The following is a 25,927-nucleotide window of genomic DNA, read 5'->3' as shown; positions in this document are numbered from 1 at the left end:
TAGGAATAGTGACAAACAAAATTTTGCCTAGCTATACTGTTTATAGAATAAGGGAAACGGTCGCCAGCCTAATTAGGCAAGAGAAAGATTAACATTCTCGTTTATGAAAGTAGGTATAAGTAACTATAATGGACAACACAACAGACACAACCTAGACTTAGCAAGACGCGAGTGCAATGAACTCTAACACACATATGTTTTAAGATTGAAGCTAACAGTTAGAGCAGCAGGAACTATTTTCAAAATTATAACAGGTACAGAAAAACACTATCACTTTCAGGGTTTACACAAACTGAGTGGTCTTTATACTGTTAATATGCACACAAGAGAGACAAACACTTGGCATACATGATAATGTAACGTTTCACAACTGCAGCTTTCTCACTTTTACTACAACGAAACACAATGTTGACAAAATTGCAAGGAATTGACTCTCCTTTTTAGAATTTACTACAGATAACGTGATCATTTACTTTATAAGACTCAGCCTAAAGTTTGAAGTTGGTAACAGCACTTTAAATAACAGTTTCAATAGGAAAATTATTATTGGACAAATAACATTTGCTTTAACTCACTCTGTTACCACATTAGCTTTAACTATCTTTCAAATAAGTTCAAGAGGCATTATTTAACAAAGCTCTAGGCTTCAACGTACTTTGAGTAAGGACACTCGGTAATCACTTTACTTCAAACGGAGAGGACCCTGAGAGGTGTTATGATGAGGAGTAAAATCAAGGTAGGTAAATAAATTCCGATATGAATTACCTTATATTTCAGCACACTAACACATCCATTAGGCTGATCCTTCACTGTACATCAATATAGTATTACGTTACAGTGATTGCGCAATGTGGTGGCAACTGCATGTTGGTAGGTGGAATTTCAGGTAGAATTGCCGGACTTTATCGTATCTTCATGGCGATGATTCATACAAATTCCAGAATAGATCCAGCTATTTATCCACCCATCCGAGGCATTGGAAAGAAGCAGTAAAAGCCTCTCTCTGAATCAGCATGATATGCACCTTTACATTGACAGTGCACAAACTGGTAGCTCCTTTCCGACTCGTGGCTCGTCTCCGACTGGTAGTTCGCCTCCGACTGACTATCAGTTCCACCTTTTCCACCTAGGCCAACCACAATTTGCGCGCGCTACACAGTTCCGTTCCCGAGGGGAACCACTACACCATTTACATACAAACTAACTAAGAACCCTAAGTGAGGATCAGCAATTTACATAACAGCAAACAAATACATTAAATAAAACAGAACATTTTCACATATTGACACTTCTACAAAAAATTATTCACACAAAATTACAATTACATACAATAAGTTCTGTTCCCTCCAAATGGGACAAAGAATACAAATTGCAGATACACTACTTTGCATAGAATCAAATCACGACACCAAAGGTTTGACAAAGAAAAGAATACACAATTTTATGCTATCGATTTGAACACATTCACAGGCGACCAACAATGTAACATTAAATAAAGCAAAATGAATCCATACAGCATAAGAGCTGTGGTGTTACACATGCCCCATGTTTCGTTGAAGTTTCCGATCAGGGATACTTCAAGGAAACATCCATAACACCTAAGTGGTGCTGGCTGCAAAAAAAAATTTATTCCATCCAACTTCAGTTGGGAGAAAAAAAAAACACACACACACATTACAAATATACAGTATATACACTAAGAAATTGCGTGTATTTCTTCCAAAATATTTTCAAAGTAAAATATCTAAAGCGATTTTCAATTTCACACTGGTTTAAGGAAACTAATTTTGCACCATTACACAAGATATCTTTAAGCATGTTCTTTTCATACACACATAGTTCAATTAATAGGCAATCAGTACACAAACTCATCTACATATAAGTAGAATAGGAAAAGCCTTTAAATAATATGAAAAAAATTTAAACACGTATACAATAACACAGGACATTCTAAGTTAGCAAAACAGAATTTTGTCTCTCAATAATTATAGAGGAATGTAAAATTTCACAGACACACAAGCATATTAATGATCACAGTTTATTTTACAAGGTTCAGCAATTAATGAAATATTGAAAATTTCAGTTTGCATCCGGATATGCACAATTATTTATACAAACAACTATGAGAAACCTTTTCCAACTGACTCCTTAAATACCAAAGTAACTTTGCAAGGTTGTTTCAAAATAATTAACTTTAAAGCTGCTCTTCATTAATAGCAGTCCAAAATATTTGTTACACATAAACACACTAACATATTCAGAGCCTATCTTTAATCATCACTGCTGTGTTTCAAAACAAGGCAGTCCAAAACTTTACGTTATTTCAAAAAACCTAGTATCAAAAACATCTACATCCATTTAAATAAGATTCCTTATACATTTTATAATAACTTTTCACTGACTTCAATAAGAATAGTCAGTTTATAACATATTGCTCAAAAAAACCTAACTTAATTCACTGCTTGCCTCAGCACTAGCAGTCCATGTTACACATTCTACCCATTATTGGTTTAGCAGTCTTTTTACATACACATTTAGACACAAAAACACAATTTAAATTAAGAATACACAAAATTTGGCAGTTCATGACCACTTATCAGCTCCTTGCCCCACAATGGCAAGTCCTTTGGTTACTGCTCACATCGTATATTTTGTAGTCCTTAGCATCAGGACCACAGCATTTTTATTATTTTGTCTTGTTTTACTGCCCATCAACATATTTTTGAGCAGTTTATTGTCATCATTTCCAGGTTTTTTATCATTCTGACACACTTTTGGTAAAATTTGCATTAGTGGTATAAAACATGAAACCTGTAACTTTGAAACAGCAATTAGACACTGGTAACAAAACCATTTCTTTTCAAATGACACAATCAGGTAACATATACATTAATCGAGAAAGAATTAAATGTCATATTCAGGATCAAGTTAGGATAAAGTATTTCTTACTACTCCTTTATCATTGCTTTTCCACACACAGTTAGCTCATTACATACATCAAGATCAGGACAATAATTTCATATCCTATTGCAAGTGATTTCTGCCAACTCTTTTGCTGGCACTAGACACATACCTCACATCTACTTTACACATACCTTAACCAGGTTCATCTCCTCAGTTTTAAACACATATACAGTTTTTCAACACCATATTTGCCCCTTTCTTTTTCAAAAACATTTACATTTAATTGTATTATGGCATTAATTTACCTTTTCTTTTCAATATTCTTACCTTTTCTCATCCATATTTCTCTTTCCAATTACTTTTTAATTTCATTTTTCCTTTACAGTACCCACTATATTTTCATTATTTTTTTTTTTTTTTTTGGTGTACCCATATTATTTTTCCATTTACTTGTCCACAAACAATACACAATATCTTACATCATTGCCACACTATTCAATACACTCTGATAGAGAAGAAGGAAAGAAGATAGTAAAAGTTCTGAATGATGAAGGTTGGCAGCACGAAAAGAAATGGAAGTAGTGCTAGCAACGACTTGGGTCCCTGGTGCTCGTCAGGCACCTGACAATGCAAAGAGTGCATTGCCCCCTGAGGGTTAATAACCCTCTTCTGAGGACATGTATCTTTAAGTAAATCACATACTGCAAACATAAGCCCTTTCTGAATTTTAAGTATATTAGAAATTAATTATTATCTTGAAGAGTTCTTTGCACTTTCATTAAGTTACCATAAGCATATTTATTCATAAAGTTTTCATGTTTCTCACACTACATGACCCTCTCATCATAATTAGACTGGCAACAGTAAGTGTTCAATTGAAAATAAACATTTCCTAAGCAAAGTTAAACAGTACACTATAATAAATAAGCCACAACCTCCAACAGGCCTCAAGATCAACAAAACAACAATCCACTTTCAGGTAACACTCAGATATAATAATAATAATAATAATAATAATAATAATAAAGTCATGCATTATATTAACAACATATATACAAATACAGCACCCTGCCTCCAGTCTCTTTATTAACAAGGCAGTCTTTTATGGTTCATAAAACAGTTACTAAGTCTGGTGGCTTTTTAGGCTTCCTACTTTCTACATCTTTCACTAACCTATTCAGATCTTGCCAACGTTTTGTTTCATCAGGTGGCTTTTTAGGTTTTGGAATTTCAAAGTCTTTAGCAAGGTACAACATCTCCTGCTCTGCTATTATTTTATCAGGTGGTTCTTTTTGTTCCTGTGCCTCACACTTACTCAAAACATTAGTTAAAGCTTGCCCCAATATAGTGTTATCATGAGGTTCTTTTTGTTCCTGTGATTCACACTCTTTCAAAACATTTGTTAAGGCTTGCCCCAGTATAGTATCATCTGGAGGTTCCTGCAAATTATGCCCCTGTGTTACATTACTAAATAATTCATTCGGTTTTGGCCCAGTTCTACTTCCTGTATCTTGCTTTGGAAAAATGTCACTAATTTTCTCATACCCTCTTTCAGTAAAAGTATATTCACTTTCATTTACACCTGAGAATTCATCCTCACTGGAGTCATCACTACTCTTTTCCTCACCATCAGAATTACTTAAGTACTCGACTTTTGAACAATAGGGAAAGTTGGTATATTCATTCTTATCTGTATTCATATACCCTTCATTATCTGAACTATCACTGATTTCATTTTCGTCATCAGATTCCAGGAGGAAAGCAACTTTTAGACAGTGAGGCAGATTATCACTAGATGTTTCAGCCACTTCGTTTTCCGACTCCTTTTCTACATAATGCACATCGTTTGGACAGTCAGGCACTTCTGTTATATCACTTTGAACGATTTCAGCCTTAACTTCATACTTAGTATAATCGTCACATACTTCAATAACTTTCATTTCATTTTCTGCCATGCTGTCATTTTCAGGTAATCGTGCGAAATTCTTACTAGACCCTTCTGCATCAAAACTATTAAACACCTTTCCACCAACAATAATTTCATCTGCACTGCTCATAATGTCATGATTACGAACGTCCTCCTCTACCTCTTTTTTACCTATTATTAATTGTGCCCACGTCTTTTGCGTGGCATATTCTATGTCCCTTTCCTCTTTATTCATCATAACTTCCCCCACATCTACGTTTTTTACCTCATACACATTATTAACAGTGCCAATATTTCCTTTTTCACTCGCGTTTTCTATTTCCCTTTCATTCTTTAATGAAGTCTTTTCGCACGATTTCAACAGTGAGTTATCCTTATCACATGACATATTAACTTTATTTTCATCTCTACATTCATCTACTACTGAAACCGGCCATCGGAAGTGTCCGATGCCGCCTCTTCTGTCTCTCTCTACAGCAGCCATCTTGTTCCGACGTCTGCCATTTGTGTCTGCTGCCAAGTGCAATGTACGCTGCTTCGGCAACGGCTGGCCCGAGCACGAATGGTCACGTGACATCGCACTGGGAACGCCACTATGTATCATTCCGCGCCCGTCTGCTATAGGCGCGCCCTTAACCTTCCTGCCCCGTAGTTCACGTCTTTCCTTCTCGAATCTAATATTTGGCATCTTTTCTTTGGGCCCAAAACCGGTTTCCGCGTGAATCCGGCCCGTAACACACGCGGTCTTTAGTTTTCCATTTCGTCTCTAGTTTGGGAATTTCGTGCTATGTATCCTCTGCCGCGCGTCGTATAATTTCCTCTACCTCTCGCACGACCTCTTTGAATCGTGTTTACACGAAATCTATCGTTTTCCTGTCGTTCAGCTTGGTCATTACTTTCTCGCGAATAATTATTGTTATTATGGGGACGGTACTCGCGATTTCTTCGCCAGTGATCTTCATCCTCTACCCTTTCCAAGAACGCAGAAAAACTACTGTGTGTACTCCCAACATATCGTTTCGAATCCTCAGGCAGTTTCTGCCAAAGAATCCAAACGATCTCAGCTTCAGTTCTTCTAGCCTTCAAATGTATCAGTTTTCTGTACCATGATTCGCAGAATTCTTTCATGGTTTGCCTACCTCTGATGTCATACAACCTGGCCATTAAAAACTCACGCCACAACTGGTCTTGTTTTTGTTCTGACCAGTATTCGTCAATAAATTTTTGTTTGAAGGTTTCAAAAGACATCTGGTTAATATCAAGATTCAACCCCCACCTTTTTGCTTCTCCCGTTAGTGCACTAATTACAACATTAATTTTTTCCTGATCAGACAAATATTCAGGAAAATTTCTTTCGCAGTTCTTTACAAAGTCTAGGGGGTGCCAGCCGTTATGTCTCTTCGCTGGGTCGAATTTTTCCTCGCCCTCTAATATTTTACTGAGAGGCATTCTTTCAGTAAAATGTGTAGGTCCGGTTTGTATTTTCCTTTCCAAGTCATACACTTTGCCTTGGATTTGTGAAGTGTTATGTTCACACTTCTTTTCGCAAGTAAGAATCTGTTTGGTTAGAGCTCTGCTTGTTTCTGTTACAGATTGTTTAATCTGTGCAAATTCCGCGTTACATTCGGTTTGTATTTCGGATTTAATACCGAATACCTTTTCGTCAACCTTAGTACAGACTAAGGGTTCAATTTGATCTTGAATTTTAATTACTTCAGAGTCAAATCTTTCGTTAATGTCATCAATTTGTCCTTGTATGTTGGCAATATTGCCATTGATGACAGTAATTTCGCTTTTGAGGTTTTTAATTTCATTACTCACAATGTCTACTTTTACATCAACTTTCTCAATCTGTTTACTAATATCGCTACCTTGTGTGGTAATTAACTGCCCCTGTGCTGCAATTTGTGCATTAATATTGTCATTTTGTGCAGACAGTATTTTAAGCAAGTCAGTCAGATTTAATGTCTTTTCACTTTTAGGTTCTACTGCCTTTTCGTGTTCAGATCCTACACCCCTTTCTGGTTTTGGTGATTCAAACATATCCCTCGATTCATCAGCATAGCCACTGTCTTCGACAACATCGCCTACATTGTCTTGCTTAGTACGCGCTACACACATAGCTTCGATCTGTTTATTAATGTCTGCGTGATAACGTACGTAATTTAACTCGCGCGTCATGCCATCTGTTGGTGTGCTGCCTGAACTGCTCTCGGTTGCATTTTGCTCTCGCGCGTCTAAATTTATTTCTAATTTCCTGTCCATTTTAGCTATTATTAAGTACTGATACCTTTTATTTTTAATTTAAACTGAACTTTCACTACTAGTTCTGTCAAGTAATGTACAGGTTCGTGCCGCTGGACGTTTTATGTTCACTCAATGTTTGTAAAATGCTAACTACTTATAATTTTTTCCGTCTGTAGGTGCAAACTGAACAACGTCCTGTCACGCGGCGCCACGTATAACACTCCCCGTCTGCTAACTACTGTACCATAACCTCAATGCCAGAAGCAGGTTATAACATAAAACAATTTTGTAAAAGTAACTATGGCACAAAGCAACAGAGCAGAGTTACCCTCTGAGAGGAATTTTGTTAAGTTGACCGTATTGTTCCTAATGGAAGTGGCTTATCGGAAATGAAAGTTAGAATTACGTTAATATAGGAATAGTGACAAACAAAATTTTGCCTAGCTATACTGTTTATAGAATAAGGGAAACGGTCGCCAGCCTAATTAGGCAAGAGAAAGATTAACATTCTCGTTTATGAAAGTAGGTATAAGTAACTATAATGGACAACACAACAGACACAACCTAGACTTAGCAAGACGCGAGTGCAATGAACTCTAACACACATATGTTTTAAGATTGAAGCTAACAGTTAGAGCAGCAGGAACTATTTTCAAAATTATAACAGGTACAGAAAAACACTATCACTTTCAGGGTTTACACAAACTGAGTGGTCTTTATACTGTTAATATGCACACAAGAGAGACAAACACTTGGCATACATGATAATGTAACGTTTCACAACTGCAGCTTTCTCACTTTTACTACAACGAAACACAATGTTGACAAAATTGCAAGGAATTGACTCTCCTTTTTAGAATTTACTACAGATAACAACGTGATCATTTACTTTATAAGACTCAGCCTAAAGTTTGAAGTTGGTAACAGCACTTTAAATAACAGTTTCAATAGGAAAATTATTATTGGACAAATAACATTTGCTTTAACTCACTCTGTTACCACATTAGCTTTAACTATCTTTCAAATAAGTTCAAGAGGCATTATTTAACAAAGCTCTAGGCTTCAACGTACTTTGAGTAAGGACACTCGGTAATCACTTTACTTCAAACGGAGAGGACCCTGAGAGGTGTTATGATGAGGAGTAAAATCAAGGTAGGTAAATAAATTCCGATATGAATTACCTTATATTTCAGCACACTAACACATCCATTAGGCTGATCCTTCACTGTACATCAATATAGTATTACGTTACAGTGATTGCGCAATGTGGTGGCAACTGCATGTTGGTAGGTGGAATTTCAGGTAGAATTGCCGGACTTTATCGTATCTTCATGGCGATGATTCATACAAATTCCAGAATAGATCCAGCTATTTATCCACCCATCCGAGGCATTGGAAAGAAGCAGTAAAAGCCTCTCTCTGAATCAGCATGATATGCACCTTTACATTGACAGTGCACAAACTGGTAGCTCCTTTCCGACTCGTGGCTCGTCTCCGACTGGTAGTTCGCCTCCGACTGACTATCAGTTCCACCTTTTCCACCTAGGCCAACCACAATTTGCGCGCGCTACACAGTTCCGTTCCCGAGGGGAACCACTACACCATTTACATACAAACTAACTAAGAACCCTAAGTGAGGATCAGCAATTTACATAACAGCAAACAAATACATTAAATAAAACAGAACATTTTCACATATTGACACTTCTACAAAAAATTATTCACACAAAATTACAATTACATACAATAAGTTCTGTTCCCTCCAAATGGGACAAAGAATACAAATTGCAGATACACTACTTTGCATAGAATCAAATCACGACACCAAAGGTTTGACAAAGAAAAGAATACACAATTTTATGCTATCGATTTGAACACATTCACAGGCGATCAACAATGTAACATTAAATAAAGCAAAATGAATCCATACAGCATAAGAGCTGTGGTGTTACACACTGACATTATGAACAGAAACAACGCACGCTACCGCTAGACCACAGGCGTAATCAGCCCAGAGTTCCTCTATCGTGGGACAAGTTTTCCTCCAGGAAGTGCCGCAGTCTACAGTGTTGCCAGATTGTGCAGATAACCGGACTTAGAGAATTAGCGAGTTGGCCAGTTTTTTTGTCCCAAGTCGCGATCGGCGCGGACTTAGCCTCTGAAGCGGCCGGCCGCCGGTCAAGTTTTATGTCAAAGAGTGTACATCAGGAAAGAAAGAGTGTACTCGGCGACCTTTGTCGGATGCTTCCCACCCTCTCTGCCATCTTTGAATCCGCCATTGTTTCATTTGTGGTCATAATGTTGGTTCCTGTAATTTCGGTGACTTTATCGACCCTGTCCCTCTTAAGCCAGTAAAGCGCAGCTCTTTAACGTAATGTTATGTCTATAGGGCAGGACCCCATCACAACACAAAGTCCTTCTAGTGACATGGTGCTGAAGGCCACGCTCTTTCTCAGGAATACACTACGTTGACCTCGTCTTGCAATTGTCTTGTTAGTCTGTATGTTCAGTCTGTAAACCCAAGCACTTGCTGTAAAGCATGCGATGGATTCAAATACCGCGATGTGGTAGGTCCTTATCGTCTTAATAGGTAATTTGTACTGAGTTGTGTTTAGTCTTGCTAGTTTGTGCATAATTTTTGAGACTTTGTCAATCGTCAATTTTATATGGTGGTTGAAAGTCTGTTTTTCGTCTAGATGCAGTCCGAGATAAGATGTGGCTTGCTTCCTCTGTATGCTTGTATTGTTTAATTTTAGAATTGGATTCCTCTGTAGTGTCCCTCTGAGCAGTAAATACACAGTTTTGTTGGGAGTAATTTTTAATTCATTTTCTTTGCACCTACTGTTAATTTTCTGAAGCAGTTGCATGCCTTTTGCCTCTAGTGCTGCTCTCGAGTTGGATGACACCACTACGAGCAGGTCATCTGCGTAAGCCACCACACCTCTCACCCTGTCGTCACTGTCCAGGGTGTTCAGCAAGAGATCGATTGCGATATCCCAGAATATTGGTCCGCAGATCGAGCCCTGTGGACATCCCTTCGTTATTCTCTTGACAACCTTCCGTGTACCAACCCTCCACTCCGCCACTTTGCCTCTGCAGTAATCGTGGAGGCTATTGTAGAGGGAAGCTGATAGCCTCATTTCTCTTAACATGGCGAAGAGCGACGGCCACCACAAGTTGTCGAAAGTCCCGGCTATGTCGATTAGAATGGCTGCCGCGTATTTGTCGCTGACGCTACTTGTAGCTGTCAGTGCTTGGTTAACGGCGTCTTCTATTCATCTACCTTCCCGGAAACCGAACTGAATGGCGCTAGGCCGAGGAGGCGCCTGTGCGATTGTAAACGATCACACAGGAGCCTTCCCTGTACCTTGCCGAGAGTGTTTAAGGGACAGATCGGTCGGTACGTTTTGGGGTCTGTTGACTCTTTGTCTTGTGATTTCCTGATTATTACTACATTAGCAGTTTTCCAGAGGTTTGGAATTCAAATGGTTCAAATGGCTCTGAGTACTATGGGACTTAACTTCTGAGGTCATCAGCTCCTTAGATCTTAGAATTACTTATACCTAACTAACCTAAGGACACCACACACATCCATGCCCGAGGCATGATTCGAACCTGCGACCGTAGCGGTCGTGCGTTTCCAGACTGTAGCGCCTAGAACCGTTCGGCCACCCCAGCCGGCGGTTTGGAATTCTGCCTGTTAGTAGTGCCTCGTTGAACATGTTAGTAAGAAAAGGTGTGACTTGTGTAACTGTTTGTTTTAATGTTTCTGAAAGTATTCTGTCTGGACCGGGTGCTTTTCGGTTTTTAAGCCTGCTGATTGCCGTAGCGACGTCTTCTTGAGCGAATGGCATGGTTACACTGTCACTGATGTATGTGGTTGCCTCATGCTCTCTCTTAGGTCAGCGTGGTGTCGCTCGTCTTGTGTGGGGTCGTCATCCAGGAGGAGCCTGTTCAGAAGATATTCTGCTGTGTTTCTCCATCCTCTGGTCATTGTCCCGTCAGCTTGTTTTAGTGTTGACAGAACTGTCGGTGTCTTAACTCGTCCTGTTTCTATCTTGAATCATTGTCCCCAGATGTCATTCTGTAGCTGAGTTTTTAGAGAATTGTTCCTTTAGTCTTGCCTTGTTGTCTTTATTTGTTTTTGGTATTTCTGCTTAGCGTCACGATACAGATCAAGTCTTATATGTCTTTCAGGAGCTGTCTTTGCTTGTTGTTAGTACTTTCTTTTGTCCCGTGAATCCTTTCTTAGTCTTGCCAGTTCTGTCGACCACGGTTGTTTCTGACCCCACCCAGTTTTTGCGCGTGGTATAGCTGCTTCATATGCTCTTTGCAGGACCTCTGTCAGTACATGCGTTTCGTAATCTATAATGCCTTGAATAGTGTATAGGGACGACGCCTCAACAATATCTCGAACTTTTTTCAAGTTGGCTCTTCCTATGAGTAAATGCTGCTGCTCGTGGTGAATATTATGTGTATTGATATACCTGTTAATGGTTATGACGGTCGCGTTGCGGTCGCTGTGTGCGGCTCTATCTAATACCCTCCATGTATTGACTAGTGAAAGAGATTTTGCGTTCCCTGGGGAAAGGTCTATCTTACTTACACCACGCCGGCCGGTGCACCAAAACGCATATGGAAGGAGGCTTGGCCGGCCGGAGTGGCCGTGCGGTTCTAGGCGCTGCAGTCGGGAACCGCGTGACCGCTACGGTCGCAGGTTCGAATCCTGCCTCGGGCATGGATGTGTGTGATGTACCTAGGTTAGTTAGGTTTAAGTAGTTCTAAGTTCTAGGGGACTGATGACCTCAGCAGTTAAGTACCATAGTGCTCAGAGCCAATTGAACCATTTTGAACTTACACCACCGGCGTCTCCGCGGTAGGTAGGTGGCTGACCCTCCCTATTCAGTATGAAGAGGTTGCATTCGTTTACCACGTGAAGCACTAGTTGCACTCTGTCGTCAGTTCTATCTGAGTTCCACAAGGGGGATTTTGGGTTGATATCAGTTAGAATGAGCAGCCTTTTTCTTTCTGAGAGTCATGCAATGTCTTTTATTTTGTCTAATATAGGTTCTATATCATACGAGTACTGAGCGTAAATAGACGACATAAGCCATATATCCTGTCCGTCTATTACTTCTGCTGTGGCAATGTGTTCAGAGCAAAACAGGGTGATCTGTCTTACTATGAAGTTTTTATTAACTACTATTATCGCAGATTTCGCGTTTGGTGTTCCAGATATTGTGACGTAATGTGACAGGAGCCCTGAAATTTTCCCACCTCATAGAAAAGGTTCCTGAACGCAGGTGATGTCTTCTTTTGTTTCTTCTAAGGGTCTGGTTCAAATGGCTCTGAGCACTATGGGACTCAACTGCTGTGGTCATAAGTCCCCTAGAACTTAGAACTACTTAAACCTAACTAACCTAAGGACATCACACACATCCATGCCCGAGGCAGGATTCGAACCTGCGACCGTAGCGGTCGTGCGGTTCCAGACTGTAGCGCCTTTAACCGCTCGGCCCCTACGGCCGGCTCTAAGGGTCTACCTAGTTCTATGTTTACTACGGTACTGCCCTTCAGAAGGGATATCTAGTGAAGGAAAAACACTTGGGTGTGGTTTCTTTAAAATCCGAAAACACACGTCCATGTGCTCTCACGAAGTCCTTGTATACTTTTTCTAGATTTAGGTCCTCTCCCCTTCGCGCACATGCCTCCCCTAGAAGCTTGCATAGCTCTTCAGGGTTTGTTGGCAAATTTTCAATTCTTATGATCATCCTGTCAGTTTGTTCTGTAGTTGGAAAGCAGATTTTATCCCCGTTTTCATGCTTAGTTCGTATTACATAGCGAAGAGCCGTTTGAAATATATCCTTGTTTTCTAGTCTGCTGAGCCGTAGGTTAACTTCTAAGTTTTCGTAGTTTACGTAATTAAGGGTATTCAGCTTTAGGTCTTTGGTTGTAACTGATCGGTGTTCTTGGCTGTTTGTTTGTTGCTTCTATTTCGAGTAATTTTGCAGTGCAGCACGTATTTCCTGCTTTACGGTTTGTGGTAATATGGAGTTCGATGTCTTTTCACTGAACATTTCCCCTCATAGTGACTTGCTGTTTATGATCTCTACCGGGGACTTGTTCGTAAAATGTGAGTGTTGTATGTCCATTTATGTAGTGTTTGTGTCTGGTGTTGTGCTGGTGCAGGATGTGTCTTTCTGTTCAGCTACAAACTGTTTTGTTTATCGTAGTGACTGTGTTCGCTACCCCCGTAGACGGGAATTACAAAAGTTGTGTTAGAGTACAGCCTGTGATGCAGGAACGGCGACTTATGGAAGTTTGTGTCTGGTCGTGAGTCGTGCACAGATAGCCAAAGCATTTCCGCTTCGCGGGTCGGACGAGTAGGTTCTGCTGTTTCAACCTCTACCGCAGCGCCGCGAGAGCCGCGAGATCTTCATTTTGTCCCTTCAGGCGCTTGTGAGTCCTATTGTGTGTCGCATCGTTGTTTGTCTCTCAGTGTCTCGTGTTCGTGAATCAATTTTGACGTGGTGCATCTTGCACCCTGAAGCCTATAATGGCTCCCAGGATGTTTCCATGTACAAGTACCGTCAGTTTTAGTTTTGACAATTTCACTTGACATGTGTAGCCAGGTTCATTAGAAATTCATGGTTGGCTTGTAGACACAATCAAAGAACTGCAAACCAGGTTCAAACAGCTTACTTCCATTTCGAATAGTATGTGTTTTATTTAAACTTTCTACACTCGCTTCAGGTTGACAGGCTTCTTTCGTGTCACAGACACCAAGTCCCTTATGCTCACTGCGACAGTTTTAATAGTATGGTTATTCTGGTGAACGCAGAGATGGAATATAATCAGGGTGTTTAACTTTCCGTCCGAAGTTGATGATAGGTGTTCGATTTGTAGACATGGTGCTTAAACGTAATACCCCCTCTCAATCGCTGGTCTATGTATACCAAGTGCATATAATTTGCACATGATAAGTTGGGACCTATTTTATACACAGTGAGAAAGGACACTTTCGCAGAAATTGCCTGCATCGTATCACGGTCTTAAAATCCACTTGTCATCATGGAAGAAGGCTAGCCCTAGCGAATCTCATTCCCCAAGTGACAACCGTTGTGGCTATCGGAGTTTCCGAGGGACAACGCGACCCGTTGATTGAAGGCCTAGTGAATTTCCGGCGTTCACTTTGCGTAAGGACTTCGCCGCTCTAGTTTCCGCGTCGCCGCCACCTCCACTTGAAAATAAGCGTAAACAGATGTTAGACGGTGAGGAGTCAGACGATTCCTCCTCCCTTCTCCATTATTCTGAAAATATTCCGTTGGAGGATGCCTCTCCCCTCACCGAGTACAGACCGAATCATAACATGTCTGCTGCTGTTCAAAATACGAAAGTGTCCAGCGCCCCATCCGATGTATCTCCCGAGACCGAGATCACCTCTTCGTGATCCCTTGAAGATAGACCTGTTCCAAAGTTCCGTAGTATATCGACGTACTTTCCGTGCATCCCTTGGTCTGTAAGGTATTCCCACCTTTCCTCTATCTCGCGTCCGGCCATCCTGATTTAGGTTTTCCGTGATTCCCCTAAATCGCTCGGGGCAAATGCCGGGCTGGTTGCTTTGAAAGGGCACGGCCGACTTCCTTCCCCGTCCTTCCGTAATCCGCTGACGCCGATGACCTCGCTGTCTGGTCTCTACCTCCACAACAACCCAACCCTATTCCCACCATTCTTCTGCGTCATTTGATGACGAAAGCATGCCAAAGACTGCTGCTGATCAGACCCAGGTCAGTAAAAGCGTGCCAGTGCAACACGTGGTGACGGTAAAAGACATACTGCCAGTTCTCATTTCCGTTGATTCTCAGGAGCCGCACCGCCCAGCCGTTGAGAAGTAAAGTGTGACCTCTCCACCTGATACTGAATTTCTGCAGGACCTCTCTATGTTGTCGCATGCGGTAGTCGCTTTCTCGCAGCCTAAGTAAACAAAATTTTCGACCTGAGCCTATAGTGTCACGTAAAAAGAAAAACATAAATACAGAGGGTGGATGAGAGGGATTCAGAACTTCACATTCAGATCCATGCTGTGACTCTGCCATGTACTGCAATACAGACCTTAAAGGTCACTTGCAAGTAATCATCTGAATTGACTTGGTAATAACCGGACGTATGCCCATACATTTCTTACCTTGAATGTGAGCAGAATTCGTTTATTTATGAATCAAGTACAGACTTGATATTTCTGAAAAAATGCGCTATTCGAACAATTTTCTATTCCTGCTATTCCACGTTCTTTAATTTGGCTCCTGAGCTGTCTGCTGGTATCGTGTTAGTTTACAGAAGGAAATACGATTTAACGATTTCGAAGTTCTTGATGACGGTCGAGGGATAGGCTGAAATTTTTGGGACTTTATTTTAATTATTCTTTATGCACCTTCAGGATCTGGCCATGTAACACCTATTTTCAACCTGTTATGTATCTGTACCGATATTTATGTGTCAATTTTTAGTGTTGCTCATGTAGAGTGTTGTATCTATCATGGAAATTCTTTGACTCCCTTTCTTTACAAGTATTTATCCTGACTGGCGGGGTCTGCTGTTATGGTTAACCGGATTTGGCGTGTTAATTATAAGGGGTGGCCGGACGCTTTTCCTGTCGCCACTGATCACTGCGCCGTAGCTGTACCCTTATCATGTACCGCAACCTGTAAAACTGTATCGTGTCCACTGGATATTGAACACATCTCTCATAAAGAACCCTTCGCTCGAGATTATCGCCCGGGAGATTTGGGATAGCAGCTTGCGCTCCGATGACTGCCCTTCTGTTGAGGCCGGCCGGAGTGGCCGAGCGGTTCTAGGCGCTACAGTCTGGAACCGCGCGACCTCTACGGTCGCAGGTTCGAATCCTGCCTCGGGCATGGATGTGTGTGATGTCCTTAGGTTAGTTAGGTTTAAGTAGTTCTGAGTTCTAGGGGACTGATGACCTCAGAAGTTAAGTCCCATAGTGCTCAGAGCCATTTGAACCATTTTTTTTTCTGTTGAGGCATGGTGGTCAGGGTATGCAAAACCGTTCTTCTCGAAGCGTTAATGCGTTACGGCGCTGAGAGGATGACGGATTTCCTGCAGACTCAGGAATTTTATTATTCTGTCTTACGACAACTTTATGAAGGTGCCAGACAAGCTCCCTTATATATTATGAATGTTCATCTTGTTAAGGCGAGGCTTCTTCAGTTAAAGATATAACAAATGGAAGGAATCAGGGTGCGATACAAATCTCTCTCATTCCTGCTATATGAATTGACCTACTTATGTAACCTTGCCTGGTTGCGGACATGTCGGAGAAGAGTATGTATAGCATCCCTCACTCACACCGTTCGTCACGTACTGACGTCCCGACGTGACATTTCCTGAATTATTTGTGTTTACTATACCGACCTTCATGACATCCGTGTTACTGATACAACTAGCCCTGGTCCCTTTCCTCCTCTCCTGTAATGAGTGGTTACTCCTGCATTAGATGATGAATTTCTAAGTCACTTTACTCGAGATAATATATAGCGCCTTATTGTTTGTTCATCATCGCAAAAACCATCGGGACTCGACAGAATTCGTAAAAAAATTTTTGTACATTTTTAACCCCTTATAGGGGATACCATTAGATCACTGGTAAACGAGGTGATACAGTTGGAGGGGGTTGATTCTTGCTCCTTTCAAGATTAGTGAAATAGTTCTAATTCCGAAGTCAACCGTATGTCCAGACACTGATAAATTCCACCCGATCTCACTCCTTAATTTCGATTGCAAAACTGACGCCCAGGTGGTTAATAGCCGTTTGTCGATAGTGCTAGAGCAGATTATTGCTGTTCACCAACGCTGTCTGCCTGGGCACATGAGCCTCATTTCTGTAGTCGAATTCTGGGACGTCGTCTTGATGACAGCAACTAATTCTGTCCCTTGAGCCTTACTTTTTATTGATTTTACTAGGGAGTTTTGACCGGCTGACGCACAGTTTCTTGATACAGGTTCTCGAGGCTACCAGTTTCAAACTGCGTGTTAGACATTCTCCAATCTTTTCACTGGTATTTAAGCGTCCTTCGTAGTGAATGGACAACTAAGTCCCCAAATTACAATCCGATGGATCTTCCTGCATTGGAGTCCTCCCTCTATGTCGCTTTTTGTCTTGAAAAAAAATGGCTCTTACTACTATGGGACTTAACTGCTGAGCTCATCAGTCCCCTACAACTTAGAACTACTTAAACCTAACTAACCTAAGGGCATCACACACATCCATGCCCGAGGCAGGATTCGAACCTGCGACCGTAGCGGTCGCGCGGTTCCAGACTGTAGCGCCTAGAACCTCTCGGCCACCCCGGCCGGCTTTTGTCTTGACCCTAGAACCACAGCTTCACCGTATTGTTGATGAATTATGTGGCTGGAAGATATTGGGAGAAATGTTCTAAGTGTCAGAGCATACGATTGATGTTGCGATATTTCTACGTCTTGTCAGTGACATATAATTCCTCAAGGACATATTGGATTACTTCGGTTCTCTTCCATGGGCAACGGTGGTTGCTCGTCAAAAATCGTTGGGAATTACCGTGTATCGCTGCCCGATGAAATTGGCTGCATTCAGTAGGCTGGAGGTGACGGATCGAATTCTAGGGGAAATTTGTAAACACGAACGCTATTGCCTTAGCCTTCTTTAAGTAATGCAGATCTTAGATTTCTACGTTTTCAGTAAAATCTATTATTTTGCCCCGATATTCCCGCTTCCCGCGATGACGTCGCGCATATTGACGCAATTATCCGTTCTTTTCCTACGGAAAAGTCTTATTTTTCTTGTATGAAGTGGTAGCCAGTCTCCGTTCCCTTGAAGGTTTGGGACTTCCCAGCATCAAAGTAAGGGCTTCAGTATTGTTAATAAGGAGTAAAGTTTTAATATGTGCACGAGCTACTCATTTCATTACATTTCGCTCAGTTACACGTCTTCGACTGGCCAGTGTGACATACCTTGCAGATTTTGACAGAATCAACGCTAAATTGCTGCACCTACGTGAATTTTGTATACTGATGAGTTTTGTGGGAGTCGACATTTTATTACACGCACTTTATCACCAGATCTTTGCTTTCCCTTTGGAGTACACACACCCCTCTCCCCTGTTGAAATGTGCGCACTATTGATGTCCTGGAATACAAAGTGTTTTCACCTTAGTCTTCCAATGTAAGTCGCTTCATCGTGGTCTAGGGTCATTAACAATGTGATCCCAACCAACGAACGCCTCCATCGCATTGGTCTTCTTTGCGACACATGTCATCAGCCTGATGCATATTGTATCTTGTGGACGAGAACACTAGCACTGGATTCGTAGACAACTGGCTTTCCTTACCCGCTCAGCTGAAGCTGCTTTCGCGGTTGATATTATTCTCTGTCCGGATGTTTCTGTTTTCCCTGCTGCTCGAACACTACGCCCATTACGTAGTCGGGCGTGACAACTGTCCCGACCCCCGCGTTTTTTGGCAATGTATAGTGAACGAACGTTGGAAATGGTAGGCCTTCCACATTATCATTCATTAATTCCAATATGTTGTGTCTTGTCTTTAATCGTCAAGGTATTAGATAGCTCTTGTTCTCCCCCTTGTTCTGGAACCTTCTCTCATTGTGTTCCTCCTAGAGAGGAAAACAAAACTGTTTTCCTTTGAGTCTTGGAATTGTAGAATTTATGTCTGTCAAGTGTCATTTAAAATAAATAAAAAACCATGGGTCAATACCCAGTACCCAGGCAACTGCTCAGTGACACGTGGAAAAGCGGGGGGGGGGGGGGGGGGGGGAGAGGCGCCGGGGAGGCATCATGCCTAGTCCTCGGATTCGATCTCTCTCCACCTTGTCACCACCCAGCCTGTAGCTGATTGTGTCCGTTGATTCCTGTAGTAAAAAATAAACAATAAAAGCGATTAAAGCGACTGCTCGAGTAAACTGGGAAGACCAGGTTTGAATTGCAGTTGGTCGTATTCGCACCTGTGAATACGTTTCGCGTGTTTCATAACGGCTGTAGTCACCGTAGTGCCTCTTCTTTCGGAGAGGCATGCATATCAGAAGCATAATGCCTCGTTCTTCTGAAGAAAACAGGCGTTGCAATATCATATTTATCTTCCTATACCGTACAGTGACTTTCAATTAAAATGTCGTCCCCAGTATAGGGACTGTATAGTGTGTGTACGTGTACAGGTTCTGACGAAGGAACGACATGTGGAAGTTTATGGCTACCCGTCAATCGCGTGCAGGAGGCTAAGGCGGTTCAGTCGATCTCCCGCTCAAAGCGGGAAATCTGCGTTCAAGTCCCGGTACAGTACCAACTTTCACTGTCGTCATTTTCTTACACAGCTGATGGTTTTCCGTAATCGCAACTGGGAATGCATTTCTTATATTTCCTAACGCTATAGTACCCGCACTGCGCTGTTGTTATTAACATTATAGGCCAAGAAATATCATACCAAATAACGTAGTAGATTCATAATCGATGCACTTCTCTCTCGTTTATATTTTAATTTTCATAGCGATCTATGATTTACGTTACAAAACCCACTCCTATGTGTGTTTTGGTGTTCCATGGAACAAAGACAAAGTGATTCGCACGATAATTCTACCGTCAAGATTGTATAACTCGCACAAACAAAACTCGGCTGCCACACCTTATGTGCAATACACTACACACAGCAAGGTGCACAGCACTTGACGTACAATATTACGACAACCAATTCATGGAAGAAAGCCTTGCAGGTAAACGATAACCTCGAAAACCACTGTACAGTGCATGGTGGATGGTACGGCGTACAGTCTTCGTAGAGACAACTGCAAACCTATGGACCCGATGTCGAGGATAAATTATTTGCAAGCTGATGGGTCGAGGAGCTCTCTCTCTCTCTCTCTCTGTCTCTCTCTCTCTCTCACACACACACACACACACACACACACACACACACTGTGCCAACGTGGCGTTAAGAATCATATTTCGATATTATTTTTTCTTATTTATTGTCATGTACAAACAAGCTTTTTTCACGCAGCTGAGAACACTTAAAGTGTGGGGCGGTGGCTGGTAGTCAACAGCAGCTGGGGAGAGGATGGGGAGGGAGGGACTACGTGTATATATATGAACCCACCGTCTCACCGAGTCGTTGGTGCGATGCTGCTGTTCATGATAATGTTTTCTTTGTGCGACTGCGCTTTGAATATTGTCAGTGTCGGCAGCTCACATGACGTTGAGCTGTGGCAGGTGGTAGCTGGAATAGAGGACGTAGCGTCTCGTAGAAAGAGTCAGCTTACACAAATCCAATTGTAGTAGTTGTGCAGTAGAATACTGTAGAATAAGAACAAATTAACCAACGAGTTCAATCCACAAAACATCAACATATCCAAATGACATTGTGTGAGGTATTATACAGCATCGTCTGTGCGTTGGCTCTAAGTTGGGTGATTTCATAGCAGCTCGTGGGGAGATGACTTAAATTGTGATTGGCGAGCGTAAAAAATTGTTTGGTAAATGTTTCCGTGTGGTAGGTGCTTTGGATGGAGGAAAAATGAGCGTGTATTAAAGAAATGTACATACACGAAATTGTAATAAATTATTATTGCTTATATGACTTAGAGTACATGTAAAATTTTCTTCTTTAGAAAACAACATTGCTTTTATGCTGTGATTTATAACTATGGAATGTTTTGTCTGAATTTGACTGAAGAGACTCGTCTAAATGCATTTGAGCATAGTATATGTGTAAATGGGATGAAGTGGAAACGAATTAATTTTTTTTCTGCAAGGAGTAATATATCTTTAATTCTAATATAAACATTATTATGTTTCATTGGGAACAGATGTGTATTGTTTTCGGTAATACGTGTAATAAACTAGTGGTAATTCCTAATAAAAGCACTTTTTGTGTAGCTGAGACAGATCCTTGGCGCACGGCTAGTGTTGAATTCCGCTACGTGATTACATACTCTAAAAGCAATATCATGATACTTCTTGTTATGTGATCGACACATAACATATTCTTATAGATGTAACCCAGTTGTATTGCGCTACATTATTAAGATTAACATAGTTCACCATATCATCATCTAATTATCCGCTACCTGTAGTCGTATGAGCGTCCCACAGGAGTCGGTAGGTCGACTGAAATATACGCAAAACCCTCTTACCTGGTTTCCAATTCTAGTCAATTATCCTCTTTTAGAGTCCTGACGTGCCAGGTGCTTCATCTCCAACGCACTAAGGAAAAAAATAATTGCTTTCGAGCTGTGGGTGGAAATAAAACATCACTCGGAATGAAAAAACAAAAAACGCTGTTATTCACTTATGTCAGAACTGCATTAAAAGAAACCCACATTCCATATAGAATCACTGAAATATAAATCAAATTCTACAATATATTAAAAAAACAAGCAACCGAAAATTAATAAATTGTTTTTGCTCGTAAGAAAGCTCACAAATTTAATAACAGCAATAGTAACCGTAAACACCATGTTCAAGCTAGACGATCATACGATCTCACTCATCGCATTCCAACAATGCTACTTGTCTCAATAAGTCGCCACTGAACACACACACACACACACACACACACACACACACACACATACACACACACAAACACACAGCTGCCACCGAGACCGAAAACACTAGCCTTGATGACATGCCTGTCATACCATACACGAGGTGATCACGCACCGGCTTCTCCTTCATAATGTACAGCTGGGCAACAGTGGAAAAAATAACTAGTAACTATTTACCATATAATTAGCTATACGCAAATAGCCCAAACTATATATGATCAATTGTACCCGGACATCAATGTCAATAATACACTGCCGGCCGCGGTGGCCGTGCGGTTCTAGGCGCTCCAGTCCGGAGCCGCGCTGCTGCTACGGTCGCAGGTTCGAATCGTGCCTCGGGCATGGATGTGTTTGATGTCTTTAGGTTAGTTAGGTTTAAGTAGTTCTAAGTTCTAGGGGACTGATGACCACAACAGTTGAGTCCCATAGTGCTCAGAGCCATTTGAACCAATAATACACTCTAAGACATAAAATGGACTCGCATTCGGGAGGACGACGGTTCAATCCCGTCTCCAGCCATCCTGATTTAGGTTTTCCGTGATTTCCCTCAATCGTTTCAGGCAAATGCCGGGATGGTTCCTTTGAAAGGGCACGGCCGATTTCCTTCCCAATCCTTCCCTAACCCGAGCCTGCGCTCCGTCTCTAATGACCTCGTTGTCGACGGGACGTTAACCACTAACCACCACCACCAATAAGACATAAAAACGACGCATCTCGAAGCAATTATACGAATGGAACGAAAATCGGTAGATGTGATTTACATGTCAAGAAAGCCAGATTACAATTTCAAAAATCCCGATGATTTATTTCAGAGAAAGATCTACGCAAACTGAGCAACGTATTGGTCCACTCCGGCCATTATTCAGTCTGTTATTCGGCTTGGTACTGAATGACAGAGTAGTAGCATGTCTTCCTGAGGACATCATGACTAATTCTGTCCAATTGGCTCCTTAGATTATAAACATCCAGACCTGGTCGGGAGGTCCTATTCACAATGCGACCGTTCGCAGCTCAGAGGGAGCTTGCGAATTTGCTGGCCAAGAAAAAGTTTGTTAAGCACCAACACAGGCAGTGGAAACTCTCGCCGTGTGCGGAAGGGCGTTATCTTGCTGAAATGTAAGCCCAAGATGGCTTACCATAAAGGTTAACAAATGGTTCAAATGGCTCTGAACACTACGGGACTTAACATCTGAGGTCATCAGTCCTCTAGTCTTAGAACTGCTTAAACCTAACTAAGGACATCACATACATCCATGCCCGAGGCAGGATTCGAACCTACGACCGTAGCAGCAGCGCGGTTCCGAACTGAAGCGCCTAGAACCGCTCGGCCACAACGGCCGGCAAAGCTTAACAAACGGGGGCGTCGAATGTCGTCGATGTATCGTTGTACTGTAACGGTGCCGCGGATGACAATCAAATGGTTCCGCAGTGAAATGAAACGGCAGCCCAGACCATCAGCTCTGGTTGTCAGGCAGTATAGCGGGCGACATTCAGCTTGGTATCGCACCGCTGTCCGGGCGTCTCCGGACACACCTTTGCTGGTCATCGGGGATCAGTTTGAAGCGGAACTCCTCAGTGAAGGCAATTCTATTGAAGTCAATGAGATTCCAGGAAGAATGTGATTGACATCACTGTAAACAGAGTTGTTGGTTTACAGAGGTCAATAGTAGTCGGCGCAAGATGCTGCGTGAGCCTTGCCCCTTTCTGTGAGACACCTGTTACTGGTCCTTGTGGTCACTGAAGAACCATTTACACGTCGTATCGATCATAATGATGAATTCGACGCTATGAAAGCCTCTCTAACGGTTGTTTGGTCTTCTGGCTCTGTCGTCTCTCTCGGTCGACGTCTTCCCTCTTGATGATGTGTTGGTCCACGGTTCACCCATTCCTGGCAACACTGATAAATAGCGGAATCGGTCACATTTAAATATCGAGTGATCCGCCGATTATTCCAGCCGGTTTCTTTGAGGCCAATTACAAGGCCTGTCCAAAAAGCTGACATTTGTGTCTATTGTTCACGAGCCTGCCGGCGTGTTATAGTTAATGTGCAACAGAGTTCACGGTGAAACTGCGCTGTAGCGTCACGCATTCATCCACTGGCCGTCAAAGTTTACAATTTACTGTTTTCAGTCTGTAGCCTAATTAATATCAATTTGTGAACAGTTTGCATAGATCCTTCATGGGGCGTCGTTTGTTTCTATCTTAGAATGTACGTATTGATCATATCGGGAACTTATATTTAAGTAAAAGCCCAAGCAGTCTTAATAGTCGTCCTTGAAAATCAGAAATATGCATCAACATAGAAGTCTCCACTTGAATCAAGTAGAGTGGCAAGGCTTACGTCACAGTCCGACGTATACTGAGAGCCAACTCACAGCGGAATATAATCCGCACATCTCTTGCAGCATTTACCAGAGAAGCTTGCCACTAACTGACTAAAAGTTCGAAGTTCTTTTTTTGTCATCTTTAGGACAAGCAGTATAAAATATGTCTGATAGCGACATAATTATTAAAGTAGAAGCACCAACTAGTTGCTTATAATAAGTAAACTTTACTTACGACAGACTCGGCTTTAACGCCACTTTTAAGTACGTCTATATTGATGTGACATCCATATTACGTCGTTAGTGGACATTGTTATAACTGTGAAAGCTTTAATAAGATGGTACATGATTTCAAGATGTTGAACATAAAACATTAATTACGACGTTACAGCAGTTTGACAGTTCCACTTCCAGTTCGAAGTTCCGTAACTTGCCAAATCGGTGCACTAACCTGGTAGTCTCTGGGCGGCATGTAATTGGTGGTGAGTAGGAGTTTCTCTGGTATTACCAGCAGACGAACTACACATTATTAGATACAGTAGCGATGTAGTAAACATAGAGTAAGCATCTCATATTCACAAAGAAATAATAAAACAAATCCCTTGACCTAAGCGTCAGACCTGAAGATGTAAACACTGCAGTCGCTCAGATGAATGATGATCTGTCTTCAGTAGTGACATGGGCGAAAAACCTGGGGCTTAAACTAAATGCAAAAAAGACGCAACTAATCTTAATAGTCCATCAGAAATTAATAAGTTTAGATTACCGCGAACGGCTACCTCCTATTCTGCTCGACGGTACTCCAATACCATATCAGAAAACAGTTAAGAACTTGGGTGTAACTTTGGATGAGAATCTCAACTGGGCGGAGAATACAGTCGCAGTGTGCCGAAAGACGTCTGCTTGTCTCTATGCTCTCAAAAAGTTTCGGAATATATTTCCACAGGACTTGAAACGCCAGCTTGTGCAAGCACTCGTTCTACCGAACCTCCACTATTGTGATGTGATTCAACAAGGCATGAGTAGTGAAAAAAAAGACGACTAGAACTAACCATGAATGCCTGTGTGCGTTACACCTGCAACATTCGCCGATATGATCATGTTAGTGCTTCATACTCCGGGCTAGGGTGGCTGCGGCAGGACAAATTGCGTGACTACCACACACTATGTCTACTTCACCGACTCCTTGTCGCGCAAGCACCCCAGTACCTTACTTCAGAGATTAAAATCTGTCATGCCATCATAATCGAAACACGAGGTCACTCTTATTTCGTATCCTAACTGTGCCCACTCACAAAGCAAAAACTTTTGCTAACTCCTTCTCAGTTGCCACTGTCCGCCTCTGGAACAAACTGCCCCTTACCTTGCGCAATATCCAATCTCCTGCTGCTTTTAAGAAAAAGTTGAAGCATTTCCTACTATCATCCTCATAACGTTCTCCACAAAATTAATGTACAAGGCCAATCCTCTCATCTGTCAAATAGCAAAGCTAGCGTCTCCTATCTTGCTCCTGAGATGCCTTCCTCTTCATCTATCTCCATTAGCCACGCAATCTTCTTTTCCTTTATATTTCCTTAATTATGTTTCATCATGTCTCTCTGTTCTTCTCCTCCCTTCACTATGAGTCTCCCTCATACTCCCTGCTGCCAGCACCCCTATCTAAAATCTGTCTCTGCAATAATGTCTAATTATAGCACTACTTATGATCTACGAATATAAACTCTATATGTATGTATTTTTCCAGGTGTGCCTTTCTAATTGTTTATTTCACTTTTTGTACTTGATGTAGTTTAACATGCCTACTAAAACATATGAATGTAAAATAAGTAGAATGCCTGGTTAGATGTAAGAGAGGGCCTGATGGCCCTAATCTTGCCAGGTTAAATAAATAAATAAATAAGTATAAAAATGCAACTC

The sequence above is a fragment of the Schistocerca americana genome, chromosome X, assembly GCF_021461395.2.
Source record: "Schistocerca americana isolate TAMUIC-IGC-003095 chromosome X, iqSchAmer2.1, whole genome shotgun sequence".
NCBI classification, from domain to species: Eukaryota; Metazoa; Arthropoda; class Insecta; order Orthoptera; family Acrididae; genus Schistocerca; species Schistocerca americana.
The sequence above is the reverse complement of the archived record's forward strand: the minus strand, read 5'-3'. Positions refer to the sequence as shown.